General features: G+C 40.8%; 1 long non-coding RNA gene across 1 annotated transcript; it reads left to right on the forward strand.

The window, feature by feature from the left end:
* Positions 1-12,198: 12,198 nt before the first annotated feature.
* On the forward strand, positions 12,199-13,100 carry LOC142181502 (uncharacterized). Its single transcript, XR_012710162.1, has 3 exons — positions 12,199-12,730; positions 12,815-12,868; positions 12,937-13,100. It is a non-coding gene; the product is annotated as an uncharacterized LOC142181502 (long non-coding RNA).
* The last annotated feature ends 13,117 nt before the right edge of the window (positions 13,101-26,217 follow it).

A 26,217-nucleotide genomic window follows, 5' to 3' on the forward strand; every position in this document is an offset into this window, starting at 1 on the left:
GAAGTTGGTTTTAACGTAAGACATGGCGTTTTTATTATTTTGGGTGTTGCAGAGGTTGGTGTTTTTGTCACAACAGTGCTCTCCAAGAAACTTGGAAGCAAAAAGTGACAATGGATAATTCATGTCTTGTCAATTTTGTTTTATTGTTTTTGTTTGGTTTTTATTTTATTTTTTCTCTGAATAGGATCAGTATTTAAAATGCTTGAATTTGATTCTCGTAAAAAAAGAAAAAGGGATGCTTCAATTTGATGATTTTCATTTGGATTGTTGCGTAAATCGTGTTTGATTTTTCACTAGATAATGGAAGCGTAATTGAAGAAGCTTTTATTTCTTCCTTGACCATAAAGAAGCAACGGAAGCAGAGATTGAACATTTGATTAATCTTTTAATTCCTTTTTGAGTAATCATCCCGTCCAAATATTTAAATTGGTGTTGGATAAATTTTACCGGTCTAAATGTAATGATCGAATTCCTAGTCTGAAAGTGCAAGTTGGAATAATAAATTTTGTTAATGGATTTAGTTGATGAATCAAAGGCGTGGATTGTAAACACATAAATAGCCATGGACTCGTAAAAATTATTTACTTGCCTCTTAGTTGCAGGGATTTTTTTGTGTGTGTTCTTGGTTGGGCTTAAGGTGTAGGTGTATATAGCCTTTTATAGAAGAAAGAGTTTACTTTTCAAATCGAATTGGGTATTGAAGAAGTGAAAATATTTTTAGTAGAGACGAGTCTTCTGTGGGCTAAGTCAGTCACTCTCCTCTCTCTCTCTCTCTCTCTTACAGCCACCAAATCCATTGCCAAATTCTGGTTTTGAAGGTTAATTTCATGGTACTTCTCTTCTCTTTCCAAATGATACTAGTTGGATCATACTAGTTGTTGTTTTCTGGTTTGCGACGGCTGAAGCTTGTTACTTCGGTAAAGTATTTTCTTTGTTACTTCGGTAAGCTCCTCTCCCCCTCCTGCTGAAACCCTAGATCTGGTTCACTATCGAAGCCTGAAAAATCCGGTAAGCTCCAATTCATTATCTTGGTTTTGTTCTAAATCGAATTTTAGCATCTGGGTTTTGCTTAAAATCGAATTTTGTACGACTGAGTTGGTGGAGTAATATTATACGACTGAGTTGGTGGGTGCGGCTACTCTGTTTCGCTTTTGGTCGCCGCTTTTCTCCTAATCATCTCTCTGCCCGCTTTCTGATAGATCTAAAGCTAATCCAATTTTGGGCTCATTTGAGGTCCTTGTAGTCTTAGTGATAAAAGAAAGTAAAATTAGTGACAATACTAGGTAAAGTTTACGTATTTACAGTGAATAAAACTTTGTAAAAGAGTAAATCATCCTTCATCATTATTAATCTAAACAGGAGTTAACAGGATTATATGATAAAACACCATATGAATCGCTGGAAGTAGAAAGAATAGCAGAAAAGAACCTTTTCTATTCCTTACATTGCTTTAGGAAAGAGGTTGTACCCCTACCACTAGAAATTCATTTAAATTAGACAAAGATAGATTTTAGCTTAAGAATTTATGGAATTTGGCGGATTGAATCGTTGTCCATTGCTATCGAGTTGCACTCGTTTGGTCACCGGTTTGTTGCTGTTATGTTGCCGGATCTCCTCGCCTATTTCAGAAGTTTGCTTGTTGTTTTTCTTCAGTTAATTTTGGCTGCTAGTTACTTTCGGTGCTACATCAGTGGTAGCGGTGATAGCCCTTTTTGGTCTTTGGGTCGTGATATTTTCTGTGTTTTCAGGGAAAATCTCAAAGTGGTTGGAGACAAGTTGGGCGCACGAGCACTAGCAAAGGAGAGCAACCTGGACGAGCGTCAGCAAAGGGCGGTGGGAAGCGGTGCGTGAGCTTGCAAGTATATCGAGGGCTGCAAATCAACACAGGTTTGGTTCTCGGGAATTGGTACCTCCCGTTCTACTGTTTTACTTTTGGTGTTAGCTAAATTGATGTTACTTTAGTTCACAATAGTTAAATCATTCAATAGGTGTACAAGTAGTCACTTGTTTCCTTTTAGTTTGATTCGTTGTCCGTTGTGCACTAGCGAGTCTTTTGTAGATCTGTCGTAGGTGTAGTGGCGGCAGTCTGGGATGATAGATTAAAGGCATGTCCTCAGGTGGGGCAGAGTGTGGGGAAAAGAGTGGGCCCGGGGTCAGGGGGTGGGTCGGGAGGCAGGGGAGGTAGATGGGGCAAGGGAGCCTATAGGTTGAGAATCGGGTCATGGAACATAGGTTCGCTAACGAGTAAGTCTATAGAGTTGGCGAAGATCCTTCAGAAGAGGAAGATTAATATAGTGTGTGTCCAGGAGACTAGGTGGGTCGGATTGAGGGCGAGAAACGCGGATGGGTATAAGTTGTGGTACTCTGGAGTCGTGAGGGGTAAGAATGGAGTGGGTATCCTAGTAGATAGCCATCTTAGGGAGTCGGTGGTAGAGGTCAGGCGTGTGAATGATAGACTAATGACTATTAAATTGGTGGTGGGTGAGTGTACTTTAAACGTCGTTAGCGCGTACGCACCGCAAGTAGGTTGTGATGAGGAGATTAAAAGGCATTTTTGGGAAGGGTTGGATGACATTGTTCGTAGTATTCCGCCTTCCGAGAGGTTATTCATAGGAGGGGATTTCAATGGTCATATTGGGTCGTCTGCAGGAGGTTATACTGAGGTGCATGGCGGCTTTGGTTTCGGGGAACGGAACGGAGGGGGCACCTCACTGCTGGATTTTGCCAAGGCATTCGATCTAGTGATTGCAAACTCGAGTTTTCCGAAGCGAGAGGAGCATTTGGTTACTTACCAAAGTTCGGTGGCGAAGACTCAAATTGACTATCTCCTTCTCAGGAGATGCAACAAAAGGTTGTGCGAGGATTGCAAAGTTATCCCAGGTGAGACCCTTGCAACGCAACATAGGCTCTTGGTGATGGACGTTATTATGATGATAAGAAGGAAACAGAGGTCAGTACGAGGCCGCCCCAGGATTAGGTGGGGCGCCTTGACTAAGGTTAAAGCCCAGGAGTTGGAAGGAAGGTTGTCGGCAATGGGAGCTTGGAGAAGTAGTGGGGACGCAAATACTATGTGGTCGACGACGGCGGACTATATAAGGAAGGCAGCGAGAGAGGTGTTAGGGGTATCTTCAGGCCGCACCGGTGGCCACAAAGGAGACTGGTGGTGGAATGCAGTTGTACAAGGTAAAGTGGAAGCGAAGAAGGTGGCTTACCTGCGGTTAGTGGGGAGCACTGGAAAGGAGGAGAAGAGAGCGAACATTGCGAGATATAAGGTAGCTAGGAAGGAGGCAAAGATGGCAGTGACGGAGGCAAAGACGGCAGCTTTTGCTCGTTTGTATAAGGAACTAGGGAACAAAGGCGAGGAGAAGAAGTTACTCCGACTCGCTAAGGTGAGAGAGAGGACGACTCGGTATTTGGACCAAGTGAGGTGCATAAAAGATGAGGACGGCAAAGTTTTGTTGGGGGATGACCAGATTAAGAGGAGATGACAGACCTACTTTCATAAACTTCTAAATGAGGAAGGGGATCAGGATATTGTACTAGGTGAATTGAGGAATGCTGACAGCCCCCATGAACTAAGTGATTGTCGGGACATTGAGGTCGATGAGGTCATGGAGGCAATGCGTAAGATGAGAAGGGGCAGAGCTACCGGACCAGATGAAATTCTGGTGGAGCTTTGGAGGTGTGTGGGTAGAGCAGGCTTGGAATGGCTTACTAAGTTGCTTAATGTTATATCCAAGACTAATAGGATGCCCGAAGAGTGGAGGTGGAGTACAATGGTCCCATTGTATAAGAACAAAGGCGATATCCAGATCTGTAACAACTATAGGGGTATTAAATTACTAAGTCATACCATGAAAGTCTGGGAGAGAGTGGTAGAAATGAGAGTGCGAAGTACAGTGTCTATTTCAGACAACCAGTTCGGGTTCATGCCGGGGCGATCTACCACAGAAGCTATCCACCTTATTAGGAGGATGGTGGAACAATACAGGGATAAGAAGAAGGACCTCCACATGGTGTTTATCGATCTAGAGAAAACGTACGACAGGGTTCCTAGGGAGGTCTTATAGAGATGCTTAGAGGCTAAAGGGGTCCCGGTTGCCTACATTTGGGCGATTAAGGACATGTATGATGGAGCTAAGACTCGGGTTAGGACAGCAGGAGGCGATTCCGATTATTTTCTGGTTATTACGGGGTTGCACCAAGGGTCTGCGTTCAGCCCTTTCCTATTTGCCCTGGTGATGGATGCTATGACGCATCATATTCAGGGGGAGGTGCCATGGTACATGCTATTTGCTGATGACATAGTCCTAATCGACGAGACACGACGCGGCGTCAGCGAGAGGTTAGAGGTTTGGAGACATACCCTTGAGTCCAAAGGTTTCAGGTTGAGCAGGACAAAGACGGAATACCTTGAGTGCAAATTTGGGGCAGAGCCGACGGAAGCGGGAGTGGAAGTGAGGCTTGATTCTCAAGTCATCCCTAAGAGGGGTAGTTTCAAGTACCTGGGGTCGTTTATTCAGGGGTCCGGGGAGATCGACGAGGATGTCACACACCGTATAGGGGTGGGGTGGATGAAATAGAGGTTAGCGACGGGAGTCCTGTGTGACAAGAAAGTGCCATTGTTACTGAAAGGTAAATTTTATAGGCCGTTGGTTAGGCCTGCTATGTTGTATGAGACCGAGTGTTGGCCGGTGAAGATCTCACACATCCAGAGGATTAAAGTTGCAGAGATGAGGATGTTGAGGTGGATGTGCGGGCATACAAGGAAGGATAAGATTAGAAATGAAGATATTCGAGAGAAGGTGGGTGTAGCCCCCATGGAGGACAAGATGCGGGAAGCAAGACTCAGATGGTTCGGGCACATTCAGAGGAGGAACACTGATGCACCGGTGAGAAGGTGTGAACGACTGGCGGTGGTGGGTACGATGAGAGGTAGAGGGAGACCTAAGAAGTATTGGGGAGAGGTGATCAGGCAGGATATGGCGCGACTTAGGGTTACTGAGGACATGACCCTAAACAGGGAATTGTGGAGATCGAGCATTAAGGTTGTAGGTTAGGGGAAATTGTGATGTCTTTTCTACAGCGCACTAGAGTGAGACTAGCCAGTTAGGAATTAGTCTTAGGATGTTATTGATCAACTACTGATGATGGGCTTTATCTGTTGTGTATTAATACCTTACATCTTTCTCGTATTTTCTATATCTCTTATATTGTTGTTACTTTGTTATTTTATGGTATTTATGTTATGTTATGGATTTTATGGTATTTTATGTTGTTTTATTATGAGTCTATTGATAGTACTAATATAGTGTTTTTTGTTTCATCTTTGAGCCGAGGGTCTCCTGGAAACAGCCTCTCTGCCCCTCGGGGTAGAGGTAAGGTCTGCGTACATATTACCCTCCCCAGACCCCACTTGTGGGATTACACTGGGTTGTTGTTGTTGTTGTTGTTGTTGTTGTTGTTGTTGTGGAGAGAGGGAAGAAGTTGCAAATGAGATATTGTGGAACTTCGAGCTAGGAAAGAACCCCACATATCCCACTAGGACAAAGCAAAAAATGCGTCTCTTTATTTTCAGCTTTTGTTTTCATCTTCTTAGCCTTGGTTCTACTATGTTGCCGGCAAACGGCGCTCTGGCTCTGTTGGTGTTTAGGGAGACTATAGTTTAGGGCATGTGAGAAATGATCGTGGCTTTAAATAATATAAGAGACAGTTAAATAGATAGTCATCGTTTAGTGTGGATTTTTAAGTTATAAATAGGCTTAGACCAATTTGGAGAGGGGGGTCATGGTATTTTTGTGGTTGGGGTGTTATCTTGTCCCTTTGGTGTTCTACGGGGGATAAGTATTTTCTGAACGTATGATTATTTTCAGCTATAATGTCGAGGCATAGAGGGGTGGTTTTGTCACTTCCCTCTTATCTGTCGAGAGATGGGTGATTAAATCTGGTAGTTCGTTTTCCTAACTTTTTTTTAATAATAGAAAAGAAATTCTTGGTCATCTTCCCTATTGATTACTCTATTGTGAATTCTTTTTTTGTTTCTTTTTATTTCTCGACGTGGTTGTTAATACTGTTATTTTGTGGATCTAGATCTGGCTAGATTTCAGTTACATACGACGGAAGCTTGGAAATCTTGAGCTTTCAGAGGTTTTTCTGGTACAAATTCTTGAATGACATTAGTAATAAGGAGAAAGAGAAAGGCCCTTTTTTGTCTTTTACTTTTCTGTGGTCTGTAGAGAGGAGGGGGTGAACTGAACGTGGTATTTTAGTAATAAGTGGAAATGCTGCAAGTAGGACTTTTTTATTTTAATTTAATCTTTTGGTGGGCGGTGGAAGATAGAAGGGAAAGATTAGGTAGTTTGGGGAAAAATCACAACTTGGGGAGATGAAACTGGTTTTGTTGTTGGAGAAGAATTAGGAAATGGGGGAAAAGAGAGAAAATCTAGGTACATACTGTTACTTTACACTTGTCTTCTCATATTCACCAAAGAACTATGGTTTATCCCAGTTATCTGATGCTCGAGGAATTTTAGTTGTTAAGCTATATTTATCTTTTGAAGACGCCGATTAAGTAGAGGTTGTAACTTGCAGAATGTTGGAAGCTGAATCCCAGTTTACTACTATCTCAAAATGATTTAATTGGTTTTGAGTCTAAAAGCTTCGAGAAGGTAACAAAAATTGAAAGAGCAGGTCGAGGTTTTGGTCGTTTCCTAAGTCGTAAGTGATGATGCACCTACCCAATAAGATGAGCAATTTGGTGGTTGACCAAAACAGAACATATAAAGCTGAAGGTCTTTTCCCTCTCACTTGTGTAGAAAAATGAAGGCAGAAAGTAAATTGCCATGAGAGATCCTTGCACACCCACATCCTCGAAAAGAAAGAGGAATATGAACTAGATATGTAGCCTCTTTGGCCAAGCTTTTTTTTTGGGCCAAATGTGTTTTTTTTTTTGCCAAAAGTACTTTTGGCCAAAAATTAAAGTGTTTGGTCAAGGTTTTGGAAGGAAAAAAGTGCTTTTGAGGACAAGCACAAAAAAGTACTAACTTTTCTCCAAAAACACTTTTCTGAGAAGCAGTTTTCAAAACCTTGGCCAAATACTAATTACTGCTCAAAAGTGCTTTTCAAATTAATTAGCCAAACACAAACTGTTTCTCACTAAAAACACTTTTTTTAAAAGTACTTTTGAGAAAAACACTTCTCAAAATAAGCTGATTTTAGAAGTTTGGCCAAACAGGCTATTAGTTGATTCGACTTCTGCTTCTTGCGAGAAGCTAAAATTTGTATCTTCTTCCTAAAAGCAGAAAAATTGTTTCTCCTATGTTTTGGTCAAATAAATACAGTCAGATATCTCTATAACAATATTTATATATAACAATCGTTCACTATAAAAGCCAATTTTTTAAAACTAATTTGTATGTACTCTATAACAACACTTCGCTATCAGGGGCGGATGCACCCTAGTTCAAGCGGTGTAATCCGACACCGCTTCGACGGAAAACTTTAGTTATTGCACATAAAAACATTGTGCAAAAGGTATACATATAAATCATATGACACTGCTGAACAAAAGATAGTGTCTCGTATGATGGTCAAGCGCCTCCTTGCAACGTTGAGGTCTGCGGTTCGAATACTTTATATGTGTTTCTTTTCCATTTTTTCCTTTTAAGCCTCTTTTCTTTAAAAATATAGAATCGTGTCCTCTTCCGTGACACCATAAGTGATAAAGAAATACTATTTAACTTCTAAAAAGTAATTATTTTAGAATAAGATAAAAGAATTTTAAACCGTAACTATGAAAAAGTTCTCATCCTCTATAACTTCTAATTTCTAAGGGACAGGGTTTGATGGTGTTGCTCTTCTCTATTTCTTATCTCTCATATTTATTGTAATAATTTGTTCATCACTTTAAATTTTGACACCGCTTATAAAAAGTCATGCGTACACCCCTGTTCGCTATAGAAATAAAAAAATATCATAACAAACAAAACTGATATAAAAAGGTTTGTTTGTACATTTTTTTGGCAAAAAAGCACTCTTAGATTCCCAGAAACATGGTCATACATGCTCTAAAGGGCAAATCTCATTTTTACGGTAGTAATTGGCCCAAATATCGATGGGTTAAAGATGCTCTTGCCTCTTAGACGTCGAGACCGGAACTTCTACAGGTCTAGCGAGAATAGAAGCGACCTTTGAGAAGTGGATAGATACTTGAGTGAATTGACAATATTTATGTAATACAAAGAAAAACCATTAAACCTCACAATTGATTTCATCGTCATAGAATTTCGGTTAAGGTTTCCTAATTTGGTAATCCGGTCTGTCGCGTACTAATATTAGTTCAAAGAGTCCGGAACCAAAATGTGGTTCTTTTGGACTCAAAGTACATAAATAGGTGGTAAAAAAAATTATATTTTTGTATATAGCGCCACAATACCTGGCGTTATATATTAATAGTAATGACACCGTTAATATATAGCGTCAGATATTGTGGCGCTATACTGTAAAATCTGACACGCCCAGGTATAGCGCCACAATACCTTGCGCTAAACATACATCATTAATGTATAGCGTCAGGTATTGTGGCGCTATACATACATTTTTTAAACCCTCCGTCTTCTTCGTCGATTCATCCTCCATTATTTTAACATTCCCCTCTCTTCTTGGTCTCCCACCCCATACCCGCTTCTGCCCTCATTTTAAAAAAAAAAATTGGGTCCCCCCGACACATAAAACTTGAAGAACGTAGGTCCCACATTCGAGTAGAGCTTCGTGTTATTGTTGATTCACACATCCGGAGTCAAAATTTCAATCTTTTGGCTTTCCCAATATTCTAAATCGAGGTATTTCGATTTATTTTAAGTTGAAACATTTATAATAATGCATATTATTTGATTTTTATGTGTTCTATTTCGGTTTGTATTTTTTTTTTGAAACTAGCATGTTAAATTTATCCGGATTTAATATTAGTGTTTTCTAAAAAAATATAAATTTGTAAAATAAATTTGTCTGTTAATATCCTGATTTATATATATGTGTTTTCATATCGTTTTGTATTTTATTTGCAATTAAATTTATTTGTTGTTTATGTTTAGTTTAGATTAGATTATTTTTTTAGCGTAGTAAAATCTAGAGATTATTTTTTAGCGTAATAAAATCTAGACCTTTTTAGCGTAGTAAAACGTAGACCTTTTTAGCGTAGTCAAATTTAGAGCCTTGTAGCGTAGTAAAGTGTAGTATTTTAGCTTAGAATTTCTTTTGTTTAAGTATCTTATATTGGTTGTTGAAAATACAAACTTTGTACAATTAAGTTAATAATTGTATAAAACCCCATATATATATAATTTGTACAATTAAGTTATTAAAAAATATGAATTTAAATTATAATAAAAACACATAATTATTAATGATAGTTTGGTGTCACTGGTCCTCAAAATATCGAGCCCTGAACCCATATATATATATATATATATAAACATGGACGCGACTATACATATATCCATATATATATATATATAATTTGTACAATTAAGTTATTAAAAAATATGAATTTAAATTATAATAAAAATACATAATTATTAATGATAGTTTGGTGTCACTGGTCCTCAAAATATCGAGCCCTGAACCCATATATATATATATATATATATATATATATATATATATATATATATATATATATATAATTTGTACAATTAAGTTATTAAAAAATATGAATTTAAATTATAATAAAAAACACATAATTATTAATGATAGTTTAATGATAGTTTACAGTTGACGATATATATATATATATAATTTATACAATTAAGTTATTAAAAATATGAATTTAAATTATAATAAAAACACATAATTATTAATGATAGTTTGGTGTCACTGGTCCTCAAAATATCGAGCTCTGAACTCATATATATATATATATATATATAACCCATATATATATAATTTGTACAATTAAGTTATTAAAAAATATAAATTTAAATTATAATAAAAACACATAATTATTAATGATAGTTTGGTGTCACTGGTCCTCAAAATATCGAGCCCTGAACCCATATATATATATATATATATATAATTTGTACAATTAAGTTATTAAAAAATATGAATTTAAATTATAATAAAAACATATAATTATTAATGATAGTTTGGTGTCACTGGTCCTCAAAATATCGAGCCCTGAACCCATATATATATAATTTGTACAATTAAGTTATTAAAAAATATGAATTTAAATTATAATAAAAACACATAATTATTAATAATAGTTTGGTGTCACTGGTCCTCAAAATATCGAGCCCTGAATATATATATATATATATATATATATAATTTGTACAATTAAGTTATTAAAAAATATGAATTTAAATTATAATAAAAACACATAATTATTAATGATAGTTTGGTATCACTGGTTCTCAAAATATCGAGCCCTGAACATATATATATATATATATATATATATATATATATATATATATATATATATATATATATAATTTGTACAATTAAGTTATTAAAAAATATGAATTTACAGTTGACGACATGGACGCGACTATACATCCCGGCCCTCGGACGTTGGATCTATTAGCCCTACAGCCCCAACATAGATCCGAGTATATATGGGACGGACAGTTGCTTACGCAGACTTTCCGGGCTAGGAGAGTGGATCTATTGTGGGAGTTTTTGAGTCCTCCCCGCGTTCTACATCCCCGCGTGGTCCATTACTTGGAGGAGATGGGATTATATAAGATTATTAGGATTGGTCGGATACAGCTCGACTATGCGTTGATCACGGCCTTGATTGAGCGGTGGCGACCGAAGACACACACTTTCCAATTTCCCATTGGCGAGGCCACCATCACACTCCAGGACGCTGAGATTTTATATGGCTTGTCCACTGATGGCTTGCCAGTTTTACTGCCTGCGACCATGAGATATTATTCGCGGCATGCATATTGGGATATGTTGCACATGCTCACGGGTTTCATGCAGGAGGACGAGGCGGTATCGTCTGGGTCCAGTCGTATACAGTTGGTCCCCATTAGAGACCACCTGGTGCAGATCCACCATACTATCACCGATGAGTCAGCGGAGGTGGATGTACAACGATATACGAGGCTGTTGTTGCTCCTTCTATTTGGGGGGTTCTTGTTCCCGAACACTTCGGGGAACCTAGTGAGCCTCCTTTTTCTGCATGATATTGCCCTGTTCGAGGATACAACCATCTATAGTTGGGGTTGTGCTGTCATCTCATATCTGTACAGGCAGATGTGCCGGGCTTGCATCGGCACACAGAGAGACGTTGGTGGTTTTCTGTCGCTTCTACAAGTGACAACATATTCAAATAATATGTCCATTAATTACAATTATACCTAGTTATAGTTAATCTTATACTTTACGTCAACTTTGTATGTTAGGTTTGGGTCTGGGAGCGATTTTTGCAGTTTCAGCCACCTCTACCACAACTACCGGCTAATGTAGAAATTCCGCAACTCACTCTAGCCTGTAGGTGGGTTATGCGTCGTACTCTTGCATGAGAGTATGATGCCCATCATAATCTCCCCCTCTGCAGGGATGTGTTGGATCTGCTGGAGGACGCACAGGTGAATATCTAACTAAACTTACTTGTTATAGATTAATTTAGTGTTGTGCATACTAACGATTTGTGTTCTTATTTGATAGTTCATATGGACGCCGTACAGCGATGAGGTGATAGGTACCCTGCCAGCATATTGCACGTTCGGCCAACATATTTGGAGGGCTTCTGTCCCGCTCATATGCCTCGATATTGTCGAGCACCATGCCTCCGAGCGGGTATTGCGTCAATTTTGCCTGTCGTAACCTATACCGACTCCGCCTGCATGTCATGCTTTACATTATGAGAGGGATGATCGGTCCAGGGCGGACGACACATTTATGGCATGGCTTAACGAGCAGTTGGGTACTTGGGACAGGCGAGGGGACTTGACCCCACCTCCGCAGCACTTTCCTATTCAATGTTATATGGCATGGTACGGCACTGTTTCCCGACTTTTTATCGGGAACCCAGTTCATTAGGCACATGGTCGGTACATCCCATACGTCGGGAGATACGAGGCCCTAGTATGTTTTCTGTTATTATTAGTTATATACCTGTAATTTAGTGCCAAATATGTAGTTTATATTTTTTACTTTATGCAGGCGATTGGATTGCATACCGTCTATCATATGGGGCAGCAGATGCAGAGTTATGTCCACGATCATGTGGCCATGCAGGTGTATAGTCGTCGATTCATGGATGTGGCTGCCCAGACACTGCAGTGAGCCCGATCGGATCAGCGTTTGGCACACGAGGCTGATTATATGGACCCAACGCAGTACCATCAAGGTCGTGGTATCCCACGAGCTGGTGGTGCCCGACGTGTTGGTGGTGCCGGACGACATGGTCATGGGCGGAGAGGAGGTGGTCCCCAGCAATGGGGCGTTGAGGTTCCTGCTAATGATGTTGCTGCTGATATGGCAGGTGGCATGCATGAGACGGACATGCCGTCTTACAGCCTTGGAATATATCTCACTCTAGTGCCATCGCAGGTGACCCCATCGAGTCAATTATTGATCACGGGGCTCGGATATTAAAGGAGTAGATTGGGGTAGATACTTCCTAGGCCCGTCTACCACTATTGAGGATTGACCGACCCGAGATTTTTATAGTGGGCGCCGACTGAGTTATGGCTCCACATCACATGCGCAGGTATGCGTTTATTAGTATTGAATTTGAATTTGTTTTAACTGTAACTTATTTATTTTCTTTAACTTTATTAATTTCCTTTTTAAGGCTTCATGCGATGCAGCGATAGATGACTACATTCAGGATCTACAGACGATGATGGTAAGAAAATATAAATTGTTGTGAATTGTTATGTAGTTTTCTATACTAAGTTTCATATTATTATGTAGCCTTCTACTGGAGCTGACAGCACCACCGATACATGTCATCATGCACCACATCCGGCTATAAGAAGACGACTTGATGATGATGATCCTGATAGCGTACCCGAGCGGGAGGGGATGCGCCTCAGGCCAGCGGCTGCATTGAGACACACCGGATGCGGGACACATTGACATGGTGTAAATAATATTTTTGAATACATTAACAACAATATTTAATCGAATATGCGCATTACTTTTTTTAGTTCTCCATTCGTTTGATAGTTTCATAAAATAAAATTTAGTACAACACAAGCACTTAAACTTAACTTCCACTTCAATTACAATAAAATTTAGTACAACACAAGCACTTAAACTTAACTTCTACTTCAATTAAAATAAAATTTAGTACAACAAACAAGGAAAACATTACTACAGCACAAACACAATCACAAACACAAACATAACACGCCAACATAATAAAATACATGAAATATGAAAAATACACTAAACACATTGTGAGCACGTGATTTTTGTTTTTGCGCGACAGTTGCTCCAAAAGAATAAAATTGGTCCTGCTGTACAATTTTTGGATTTCTGTGCGGCACTTTGTTGATTTATTTGTGACTTTGGCCCATTTTATTTATTTACTTTATTAAAACAAATTTGAAAATGTGTACGTGTCATGCATAATTTGAACCGTAACATGGTTTAAATAGAAAGGCATAAACGGGCATCTTTGTCCGTGATTTTGTTTTGTTTGATTTTACTTGTTTTGAAATATTTTAGTATGTGTGCGAATAATTGTATTGAGTGTGTATTTAATTTTTGATTTTTGGTTTAGTTTTGTTTTAAAATAAATAAGAAAAAAAAATAAAAGAAAGGACCCCTTCCCTTCCGGACTTGGGCCAATTTTAACAAAATTGGCCCAAACAAACAGCCCAAAACCCAGGCCTGCCCGGTCCAAGTCCAGTTGATGCCCAGAGAATCCAAACGACGTCGTTTTGGTACAGGTTGATCTGGGCCGTTGATCTCAAATTGATCAACGGCCAAGATCAATTCCCCATAACCCACCAATAAACCCGACCCGTCTCACCCGGATCGACCCCAACCCTCAACCCTCAAAACAACACCGTTCCATTTAAGCCTTCAGATCCAGACCGTAGATCTAGATTGATCTAACGGTCGAGGTTCACCCACCCACTAACTATATAAACCCTTCACCATACTCTGCCCCTCCTAGCCAACACCCCCGCCTTCGTCTTCACCAAACCCATCCCCTTCAAACCCTAGCCGCCCCTGCACACCTTCACCAGAAACCCGGCGGCATGAATGCCGGTGACCTCGCCCTGAACACCATAGAACCCCCTCACCACCCTGAACATAGACCTATTAACCATTTGGTTCGAATCACCCCCAGGTCCTCGAATCTTCATTTGAAGATTCGAGTCAAAACTCGATCTACACCAACCAACCCCAGCTTCATACCAGACACTCCCCGGACCCTCCTCGTGACCAAACCATACTTGGTTTGGTCCGAATCTAACCGGGAAAGCACGAATATTAGATCTGAGTTTTGAAACCACAAGGTCCCTCGTCACTGGTTCAAACCGGTTCAAACCAAAGAGTTTAAGGTCTGATGGACTTTAATCAAAGTGTTTCTCATTGGAGAAACACTTCGATTAAAGTCCGTTCAGCCTTAAGAAAGTTTGTCCGAGTCCGAGTTTGAGGTTTTGATTTTTCAAAGATTTGAGGTGAGTCTTGTTTTCTTTTCTTTATTTTTGTTTTAGTCCGTTGATTTGTTTTAAAAGTCTGTTCATATTTGTTTTAATTTTACCGATTTTTGTTTATCCATTTGCCTGAACTTCTGTTTGTTTGAATGAGTCTTTCCATTTGTTCTGATAATGTGTATGTAAATGTTGTGCAAGTAGCTGATTTTCAAGTTTGGACTGACTAGTTGACTCCTCGAGTGTATTTCTGCTTAGTCAGTATAATTCGAACCATGTATCGATACTGTTTAAATGTCTGATTTTTGGCTACGATTGTGTATGTTAATGCTAATATAGTCGAGTCGACATGTGTCGTCAATTAGTTTCAACTGTCTGAACAAAGTAAATCGATTTGCTTCTGATGAACATTTGCCTTGAGTCAATTAAGAACCAGTTTTTGCTTACTTATAGATTGTTTGAATTGATCAGTTAATGTAAAAAGGATTGTTTATGTTTAAATTCTGAATTGGAAGGCATGTGCACTCATGCACAGCATGTGCATTGGTGCACCTCATGTGCCTTGTGCACAGCCTGTTTTTCTGCATTAAGAAGGCTTTTAAGTTTTAAACAATTTGACAGCATATGCTGTCAGATATATTCTACGGCCCATACCTTGCTTTAAGTTTAAAAAGTGTTAAACCTTTTAAAAGTTAAATCTGCCAGGGAATGTTGATGGGGTTATATACTTAAATAACCAATTGGAATCTAAAAATGAAAAAAGGGCACATGGGAGGGGTACTGTGAGATTCTATCAGGCTGTTAAGAGGGGTAATATGAAGGCTTATAAGAGAGGGAATCAGAGGGAAAAGGAGGACTGGACTGAGAGAGCTGTAAAAGAAAATACACAGAAGGTGAGGAGTTTTGAAAGAGAGAGCTGAAATACACACTGAGAAGTATACACACACAGGCATACATAGAGAGACACAGGGGAGCCTAAACTGAAATTTTGAGAATTGAAGTTCTGGGGGAAAACAGTAAAAAACTGGGAAAGGTCTCTTTTTCTGATAACTTAAGTATAAGTTCAAAACTGCAGTCTGATTTGGATTCTTGAAAAGAAAGAAGATAGGGAAAGGGATAAACAGAAAATCAGCAATCATTTCTGTCTTGTTTGTCTGATTCTCAGTCTTGTTCAACCTGTTCAATCAACTCTGCTTTCTTCCAAGTATCAGCTGAGTTCATTGGTTGATTCATATTGTTCGTTTCCCCTGGATTGGTCTGTCTTGGAGTTTTATTCCTACTGCATTGTTTGCTGCTACCTGTCTACCATTTCTTGCCGGTTCTAACTGTATCTTGCACTAGGAGTTGTCCTATTTGTTCCTGCTGTTGTTTGGTGTTGCTTCTGTTGTCCTGTTGACCCCTCGCTTTCTTCTGTTGTATCCGACATCTAGGTACATACTAAGATTTTACATCTGATGTAACAATGAAAGCATGAAATCAAAGATATGCAGGAGTTTAATCATTCGTTTGCTGCAGTTACAGTTTTACAAACGTTATTAAGATATGTGCAATTTGTTTAGCTTGTAATTCGATAAAGAAACACTTTAGATAGCTTTGTACTTAACCATAGTTTAGTTCGTCCTAAACTGTGATTTCATTTGTTTAAGAGGTTGTCTAATGAGGAATGCATGAGTTTTCTTTAACACATAGATAATTAGGTAACTTTTGGCTGACATTCCGCATGTATAGAAAAGATTGCTTTAAGGTTTGCCAAATATGATGTTTAGTTTTATTGAACCTTTGTAGATAGCTCACAGGTTCACATTCAAATTCTATTAGTAATAGGTTCCGAAAGGTTAATTCCGCTGATTTGTTTTAAATAGGCAAGTTTCAAACTTAAATCTGAAGAACGTTTATCATAAGCTTCCTTTTTAACAGTTATATTAATCTTGTATGGTGATTTCCTCTGGCAATTTAACAACGTGCTCATCTATGAAATAAGGCACTGAATAATTCACGCCTCATAAAAATCGGATAATCAAGTAAGGATCCAAAGCGGGTCAAGCATGTAATCAACACGTAATTCTTTCTTTTATTTTTAGAAACAAGCGTAGTAGAAATGTAGTCACTGTAGGATACCCTTCTAAAAAATGAGACGAGCCTCGACAAACAAAAATGCACAAGCTGCGGGGCCCTCTAAATGTATATATTAAAATATTTAGAATTCGGGACATGCCGTTTAGCGAATTTTACGGCCTTCCCAAAATAACAATACGCTAGTTGCTTTAGGCGCACCTTTAATAATTTAACCTTCTTAAACACGGGTGCACATTGATGTGACCCAAATCCATCTCAACGGAGTCAAAATGTGTCGACGACCAGGGGTGCATTGATTGTGACGTGGTTCGAGATGCATTTTTACGATGTGGCAATTCTATAAAAAATAAATGATGATAATAAAAGCGGTTTTAAACTTAATAAAAGCACATAAATCACAACATGTATTTAAATCAGATATTTAGCCATTATAACAATTTAAGCGACCGTGCTAGAACCACGGGATTCGAGGGTGCCTAACACCTTCCCTCGGGTCAACGGAATTCCTTACTTAGAATTTCTGGTTCGCAGACTTCATTTGGAAAAGTCGAAAATCTCCTCGATTTGGGATTCAAGATAAACCGGTGACTTGGGACACCAAAAGCCAAACCTTTCCCAAGTGGCGACTCTGAATTAAATAAATAATCCCATTTCGAATATTGTCACTTAAATTGGAAAAACTCCACCCGCGCATTTAACCCTTCGGGTCCGGGCGCGCAAAAAGGAGGTGTGACAGCTCTGGCGACTCTGCTGGGGAAGTGTGACCCAGAACCACTGGTTCAGGGTTCAAGAATTCGAGCTTAGAATATTTGTTATATTTGGCTTTATTATCTGACCTTTATTACATGTTTTTGCATAATGTGCTAAATGTTGTCTTTTACCGCTTTGATATTATCTGAACTGTATATAAACTGTGCCGAAACCTTTCTCTTCTTACCTCCGGGGAGAAGCTCGCTGGTCGAGACTCCCTATTCTGTTAGTGTCAATGCCCGAAATAAGAAAGAGGACGGATAAGTTACGAAGCCGGACGACCTTTTGGTTCCCGGTAAGTTGCCCCTCCTCGACTCGAGTTGTCCGCTCGGGTACACAGTCTAGAACAAATACCAAGGTTTGAACCTAGTATAACTCGACTTCATGCCGGATCCCTAGTAGGAACGCTTATTTGCATCATGTTGCATTTGACTTAGGGGGCTCAACACAGGGGTTGGGTCCGTCTAGGACAAGCAACCTGAAATGAAAAGACCAACTTGCTGCATCCTATTTGTTTTGCGCATTTATTTGCTTCGGTTCCGCATGCTGACCGGTTTCTAAAAAAAAAAAAATAGCAGCGTAGGGAGATAATTACTTATTTTGGAAAAATAAAACCAATGTCCTAGTAGTGTCGAAACCTCGTCGGAATTTTTCTAAAAAAAAATATAAAACCAAAAGTTGTCTTTTAGTTTGATTCCTTAAAAGAAAAAAAAATATAAAAATTGTTCTTTTCTTTTTAAGAAAAAGGGGTATTTATTTAAAAAAAATGGAAAACTCATAATTCAAAAAAATGTGTTATTTATTTTGTAGTACCCTTTTATAAATTCGGACTAATAGTCCAAATATTGCAAAAAAAACAAAAAAAAAATATTTTTTTTAGTATTTATCTTTCTCCAAAAATAATACTTATTCTTGATTGCTAGGTTTATTTGATTTTCTCTATTCACGATATGACCGAACTACGCCGGTTTGATTCTCGCACGGGGTGAGATACGTAGGCAACCCTCGGCGGGTCCAACCTCCCGTTTTTTGCAAAAAATCTAGATAATTTTAATTTTTGAATCTAATAAAGTTATCACCCTAAATAAATGTGCAGGATGAGCACGATACAAAATGAATCGTTTTCAATAATGACCAAGATCCCTTTTGAGTTGCGATTATGGTGGAACGACTTAGGCAAAGAGGGGCAAGGCAAAGTGAGGAAATACCTGAAAAATCTCCCGGATTTACTAGACATTCAGCCTCGGGGTGATATTATCAGATCATTGGTCACTTACTGGGACTCGGCGCACAATGTATTCCATTTTTCAGACTTCGAACTCACCCCGACGCTGGAGGAAATAGCGGGATACATTGGGGGTGATGAAGCTCCGTTAAGGTTCAAGTACTTGATTGCACCTAGGGCCGTCACGGTACACCGATTTTTGGATTTTCTGAAAATACCCCGAACATTTCACCATCCAGATCTTGCCAAAGGTTTCTGCAGTCTCCATCTCATGTATGCTAGATACGGTCATGAGGGCGGGTTCAATAAGCCGGATTTCAAACTATGTAGTAAAGGCAATCGGCAAAAATGGGACGAACACAGGCAATTAGCTTTCATGACGGCCTTTTTAGGTCTTATAGTGTTCCCGAGGAAGGACGGCAACATCGATCTAAGAATAACCGGGGTTGTCAGTACTTTGCTTACCCAAGATAAAAGTACTCTGGTGCCTATGGATATGGCTGACATTTTCCGGGCTCTCACTGTTTGTCGAGCCAGGGGTGACTTCTTCGAAGGATGTAACCTACTGTTGCAAATGTGGATGACCGATCATTTATGCCATCGCTCCTCACTTTTGGGTTATGGTTCGCCAGAGAAAACTTGTATTGGAGAATTCTACACGAGAATCAAAGGGCTTAATTTACCTGAGGGAGTCACATCATGGACCTCATTTCTCCGAACTCTCACTGCCAGCCAAATCCAATGGACGCTCGGATGGTCACCTATCGAGGAAATCATATACATGCTGGCAACCCGGCCTCACTTTCTGTTGATGGGACTGAAAAGTATCCAACCCTATGCACCGTATCGGGTTTTGAGGCAACTTGGGAGGTACCAAGTGGTACCGAAAGATGAAGATTTGAGTACCCAAGTGATTGAAATCAGTCCGAACGGTCATTTCCCTGAAGAAGAAGTTCGCCAAATCTGTAGTGAATGCCAACATCTGACAGCAAACACTTGTGTGATCGATACGGCAAAAGGGGAAGTCGCCCCAAGATATCACGCTTGGTTTAGAGGTAGCCTGTCTTACGAAAGACCGGCTAAGAGGCCGCATCTCAAAGATTTCGTAGAATCATCCCAAGGGCAATGGAACTGGTTAGCAAAAGAGAAGGGTTATCGAGCAGAGATTGGCGATTTGAAGCTACAAATAGATAGTTTGAAATTCGATAACAACGTACAAATCGCAGCGGATCGAAGCGAAAAGAATAGGTTGATCCAAGAGAATGAAGAACTTAAGGCCCAAGTCCAAAAATTGAGATTGTCTCTTGATGAGCAACCTAGAAGTCAATCAGACCAGCGTTTGATAAAGGGTTTGAAAAGAGAGATCACGGAATGGCGAGACAGGTTAGAAGAATCCGAAAAGGTCATGACAGAGTTCAAGGCACGGTGGGAAACAAGAGTAGATAAGCATCGCCGATGTTTGAACCAATTGAAACGTGACCACGAGAAGGCTGTTTCCAAAATAAAGAGGGAGATGGCTACACTTGAGCTTAAAGCAGTTAAGCAGGCCAGGGATTTCCAAATGGAGAGTAGATACTGTTACGACTTGTTGGCCCAAATGAAGGAAGAAGTGCGGCAGCTGAGGGATCAGCACATACAGGACTCGCAGGTATTCAAGACGTGCAGTGATCAGATAAGGCACCTACTCATAGAAAAGAAGCAAACCAGAGATAGGATCAAGGCCATTGCCCATGCCGTCACTAGACGATGTCTACGATGTGAGAACATGTCCAGCGCTACCGTCCTCTCGGCAGTAATGGGTTATGTCAAGCAGACTATGCACGAACTGGAGCAACTTGAGAGGGATCTCACGCCTAGGACCGCGGCGAGGCCGAACGATGCCCCGCGGAAACCAATTTTTAAAACCATAATGCATTCATAGGTCAAGCCTGTATCTTAGCATTTTCTGCCTGTTTTTCCATCAGGGTGATTTTTAGTCTATTTTTGAGTCTAGGTTTATTTTCAAAGTTTGCTTTTTTTTTTTTGTAGTTTGTAATAGACTGCTTCAACAATAAAGAGTTTGTTTCTTTTACTCTCATTTTTGTATTTCGAACTACGTAATGACCTGATTCACGTAGGCATCGTGATACGTAGGCAATCCTCATCGGATCCGGTCGCATTTCTTTTACTACAAAAATAAAAAAATATATATATATATATATATATATATATATATATATATATATATATATATATATATATAATAAATAAAATAAAAGGGAAACAAAAGAGAAAAAGAAAAGAAAAGAAAAAAAGGGGGGGAAAAACTAATAAGAGAAAAATGCCGGAATGACGCATGCTCTCGTAGAAAACATATAGTAATCCACTTAACTGTATAGGTGCATCATGCCCAACATGAGATTAACTATCTATTATTTGCTGCAAAATTAACCGTGCGTTTGTCATTGAGCATTTTTCCCAGAGTTTTTGAAAAGACGGTTGGTTTGGTGAAAGTCTGGCCTCGCACTCATACTTCACGAGGTCAAGGAGAGGTGTTCAACTACCTGTTGTTAGGACCAGAAGCAGTACTCACACTTACTTCACCAGGTCAAAAGGAAGTGTGGAAATGTCTTCGGAAATTCCATTGCAAACAGTCCCCGTCTCTGAAGAGAGCTCAATCTCAGCCGTCCTCACACCTGAATCCGCAACTGCGGAGGAAAATAGGATCCTACGGCTCCGCATGTTGGAAATGCTGGATGACTGGAACAATGGGAAAAAGCCGCCAAGTGTCATCCCCGGATTCCCTGAATTATTCTTCAGGCCAAGTGGGACTTCTAATGTCCCCATAAATTACCCTGCTACCCCATTTGGGTACCCAGCCACCTCCGTCTTCTCTGCAGGATCACCTTCTGAGCCTCATCCCCGAATGTCGGCCACTGATGCAAGCATGAACATCTTTACTGCATCGCCTTGCCCAACTACGGCACAGCCTGCCACATACAAGCCGAGCTTTGACTCATCCTCTTTTACATTCCAAGCACCATCGTTCTCAATGGAACCAACTAGGTTCGCTACCAGTACTAATCCTCTACTGCCTCAGTGCGAGCTCGCACCAGGACAGGATCAGGACCCCAGAGTTGTAGAACAAAATGAGATTGCCAAGAGAATGAGAAGCCTTGAACAAAGTCTGAAGAATATGCAAGGATTGAGCGGACAAAAGAGCGTCTCTTACGCCGACCTGTGCATGTTTCCTCACGTGCACCTGCCGACGGGTTTCAAGACCCCAAAGTTTGAGAAATACGATGGGCACGGTGACCCCATTGCACATCTTAAGAAATACTACAACCAATTGCGGGGAGCCGGCGGAAAAGAAGAACTGCTAATGGCATACTTTGGGGAAAGTCTAGTAGGGATAGCTTCGGAATGGTATATGGATCAGGAAATGTCCCGATGGCATATATGGGATGATCTCGCCAGAGATTTTGTAAAACAATTCCAATATAACATCGACATTGCGCCAGACCGAAACTCTCTGTCGAATTTGAAGAAGAAGCCTTCGGAAAGCTTTAGAGAGTATGCTATTAAGTGGCGTGAACAGGCGTCGAGAGTGAAGCCTCCCATGGATGAAGTGGAAATGGTTACTACTTTTCTCCAGGCTCAAGAGTCTGACTATTTCCAAAACATGATGTCGGCCATGGGTAAGCCATTCGCGGAAGCGATCAAGATTGGAGAGATGGTGGAAAATGGGTTGAAAACAGGAAGGATTTTGAGTCAAGCAGCCATAAGGGCAACCTCTCAGGCTGTCCAAAGCGGGTCTGGAGGAACGACAAGGGGGAAGAAGAAGGAAGAAACGGCTATGGCAGCCTCTGAAGCAAGGGAGTATCGTCATCCCAGGCCCCATTTTCCGGAAAGGGCCCCACAACACTACTACCCCCACTCAAATGTGGCATATGCTCATCAACCTTATATGGTCATGAATGCCCAACCTTATAACCATCCACCACAACAAGCCAGCCGAGGCCCAACTCCACCTCCCAGAAATCAGCCTCCTTACCGCAACCACTATAACCCACAACCCCCGGAGAATAACTACCGCCCCCAAGAGCCACTTCGACGGCGGACTTTCACGCCCATCGGTGAGCCATACTCGACTTTGTTCCCAAAGTTGGTCCAGTTGGGTTTCTTGCAACCAATCCCTCAAACAAGGCAAAACCCAACATCGCCTTCTTACAAAGCCGGAGTCAGATGCGCCTATCATTCAGGGGCCGAGGGACATGATACAAACGACTGCTGGTCATTGAAAAGAGTGGTCGAAAATTTGATAGAGCAGGGGAAAATAGTGCTAAGGGACGAAGAGATACCAAATGTGACTAACAATCCATTGCCCGCTCACAATAATGGGCCACTGATCGGCATGATTTGTGAAGACAAAGAGTTCGACCCTGCTTTGAAAGCCATAATTGCCATTGTCGACGCGGGGAAGAGGCCTGAAATAGGCCAAAAATTAGAAAAGGGGGAGGAGGCCAAGGTTGCAGAGAGCAAGCCTGAAAAGAAGGTGGAGAAGAAAGTGGTACCAGCAATGGGCGGAGTTCTTTACATACCACGAGGTCAAGCTGAGAGGACGCAGAAGTCCGGGATCAAAAAGACAAAACCTATGTACGTGCCAAAAGGGGCCTATGTGGTCTGGGGGACGACTCAACCACCTCGGCTGAATGAGCCAGTGGTTATAGGACGCGTGCCACAAAAGCCAATGACCAACCCGTCCACAGTGCCGTGGAATTATCAAAAGACTTTGGTAATGTACAAAGGAAAAGAGGTCATGGGAGAACTTCCAGAAAATACTTTCATTGGAGGGTACTCAAATACCCAAGAACTGAACAACGCCACACAAAGGCGCTTCCCTCCAAAGAAGTCCGTGAGTGTTGAAGAAGCGGAAGTATTTTTCCAACGAATGAAGATGCCGGATTACGAAGTGATAGATCAGCTGCGCAAGCACCCTGAGCAAGTATCCATGCTGTCATTATTAATGAGGTCAGCCGAGCATCAAAAGATCCTGCTGAAAACCCTGAATGAAGCATATGTACCGGTTGAAACCTCGGTGGAGCAACTAGAGCGGATGACAGAAAGATTCTTCGCCGTCAACCAAATCTCTTTCAGCAAGAATGATCTACCCCCGGAAGGAGCGGCACACAACAAGGCTCTGCATCTAACAGTTAAATGCGAAGACTATTATGTCAAGCGGGTAATGTTGGATGGAGGATCAGGTGTTGACATTTGCCCGCTCTCCACGCTGCAAAGAATGGAAATTGAGACCGGAAGAATCCGACCCAACAACGTCTGCGTAAGAGCTTTCGACGGCATCAAGAGAGATACCATGGGAGAAATAGACCTGCTGCTGGTCATAGGACCAGTCGAATTTCGAGTAACCTTCCAAGTGATCGACATGGACACATCCTACAATTTCCTCCTTGGCAGACCTTGGATCCATGCGGCAGGAGCCGTGCCTTCCACTCTTCACCAGATGGTGAAGTTCGAGTACGAAGACCAAGAGATCGTGGTCCATGGGGAAGACGAACATGCCATTTATCGGGACCCATCCATCCCGTATCTTGAACCAAGAGAAGGGAGCGAACATACGGTCTATAAAGCTTTCGAGGTGGTACTGGCAGAGCAACACGAAGAGGGAGTACCTTGCCCCCAGCCTTTCTTGTCTAACGCTTTGGTCATGGTGGCCAAAGAGATGATCCGGCACGGATTTAGGCCAGGGAAGGGACTTGGACGAACCCTTCAGGGAATAACAGAACCCATTACTTTACCAGTCATCAAGAAACCTTTTGGACTAGGTTTCAAACCTACTCCAGCAGACGAAAAATGGGCAAAGAAAAGGAGAAATGAGGGCTGGAAGTTGCCTCAACCACTGCCGGATTTATATGCGACTTTCGTCAGGCCAAGGTACGCTGAAGAAGAAGATGATGAGGTCTTCACAGCTGAGGAAATCGAGGAAATATATGGGGCGATGAGAGAAATGCTCTACGAGGTCCACATGGTTCAACCAGGTGAAGGAACGAGCACTGCTGAGATGCTGTGCATGGGACCGAACACCCAACTTCAAAACTGGGAGGCCACGCCATTCCCGACTAGACGGAAGTCCGGGTAGACCTGCCCTGCCACCTTTCCTGTATCACAAGTTATCTCCGGGACATAACTTGAACGTTTTCTTCTTTTCAATTGTTGTTTTGAATTCCTAGTTGTAAACATTGTTGTCTTCTAACTTTCCAAAGAAAATATACAAAAATACAAAAAAAAAATCATCATTTCTTTCCTATTCTTTCTTTTGTTCTGATTTTTATTACTTTTCCTCTTATCTTCCTTTTCAGTCCTAATAATGCGGCTTTAAATATGACATGCTTGCGGACTTCACGCCCAGATCACAACGAGCTATTTAACTGTGAATTAATGAACCCAGAACCAGAATATGATGAAGAAGAGGCTTTTAGGGAAATAAACCGAGAGTTGGAACATTTTGAGAATAAACCTAAGCCAAATTTGAATGACACTGAACCGGTTAATTTAGGAACTCCGAAAGAAACCCGGGAGACCAAAATAAGCATTCACACGGACAAGAAAACGCGAGATGCAATAATTCAACTCCTTTTTGAATTTAAAGACGTGTTTGCTTGGTCATACGATGACATGCCGGTACTAGGTGTTGATCTAGTGGTTCACAAATTGTCGATTCATCCTGATTGTCCTCCGGTCCAACAAAAGCAACGAAAGTTCAAAACTGAGGTCAGTGACAAGATTAAAGAGGAGATCACCAAACAACTGAAAACGGGAGTAATTCGGGTAGTCCAATATACAACATGGTTGGCGAATATGGTTCCAGTACCAAAGAAGGACGGGAAAACTCGAGTATGCGTAGATTACTTATAATATAAAGTATCATCGGATCCGGTCGCATTTTTACCCCAAAATAAAAATATAAAAGAAAAACAAAAAGAGAAGAAAAAAAAAGATAAGAAAAGGGAAGCCTAAAAAGAATGTCGGAATGACGCATGCTTTCGTCGCAAGCATGTAGAATTCACTTAACTGTATAGGTGCATCATGCTCAACGTGAGATTGCCTATCTGTTATTTATTTCGAAATTAACCGCTCGTGTGTCGTTGAGTTCCTCAGGTTTTTGGAAAAGACGGTTGGTTTGGTAAAAGTCTGGCCTCACACTCATACTTCACGAGGTCAGGGAAAAGTATTCAACTACCTGTTGTTAGGACCAGAAGCAGTACTCACACTTACTTCACCAGGTCAAAAGGAAGTGTGGAAATGTCTTCAGAGATTCCGCTGCAAACAATCCCTGTTTCCGAGGAGAGCTCGATCTCAACCGTCCTCACACCTGAATCCGCAACTGCGGAGGAAAATAGAATCCTATGGCTCCACATGTTGGAAATGCTGGACGACTGGAATAATGGGAAGGAGCCGCCCAGTGTCGTCCCCGGATTCCCTGAGTTATTTTCTAGGGCAAGTGGGACTTCTAATGTCCCCATAAATTATCCTGCT

This window comes from Nicotiana tabacum, chromosome 6, assembly GCF_000715075.1.
Source record: "Nicotiana tabacum cultivar K326 chromosome 6, ASM71507v2, whole genome shotgun sequence".
Classification (NCBI taxonomy): Eukaryota; Viridiplantae; Streptophyta; class Magnoliopsida; order Solanales; family Solanaceae; genus Nicotiana; species Nicotiana tabacum.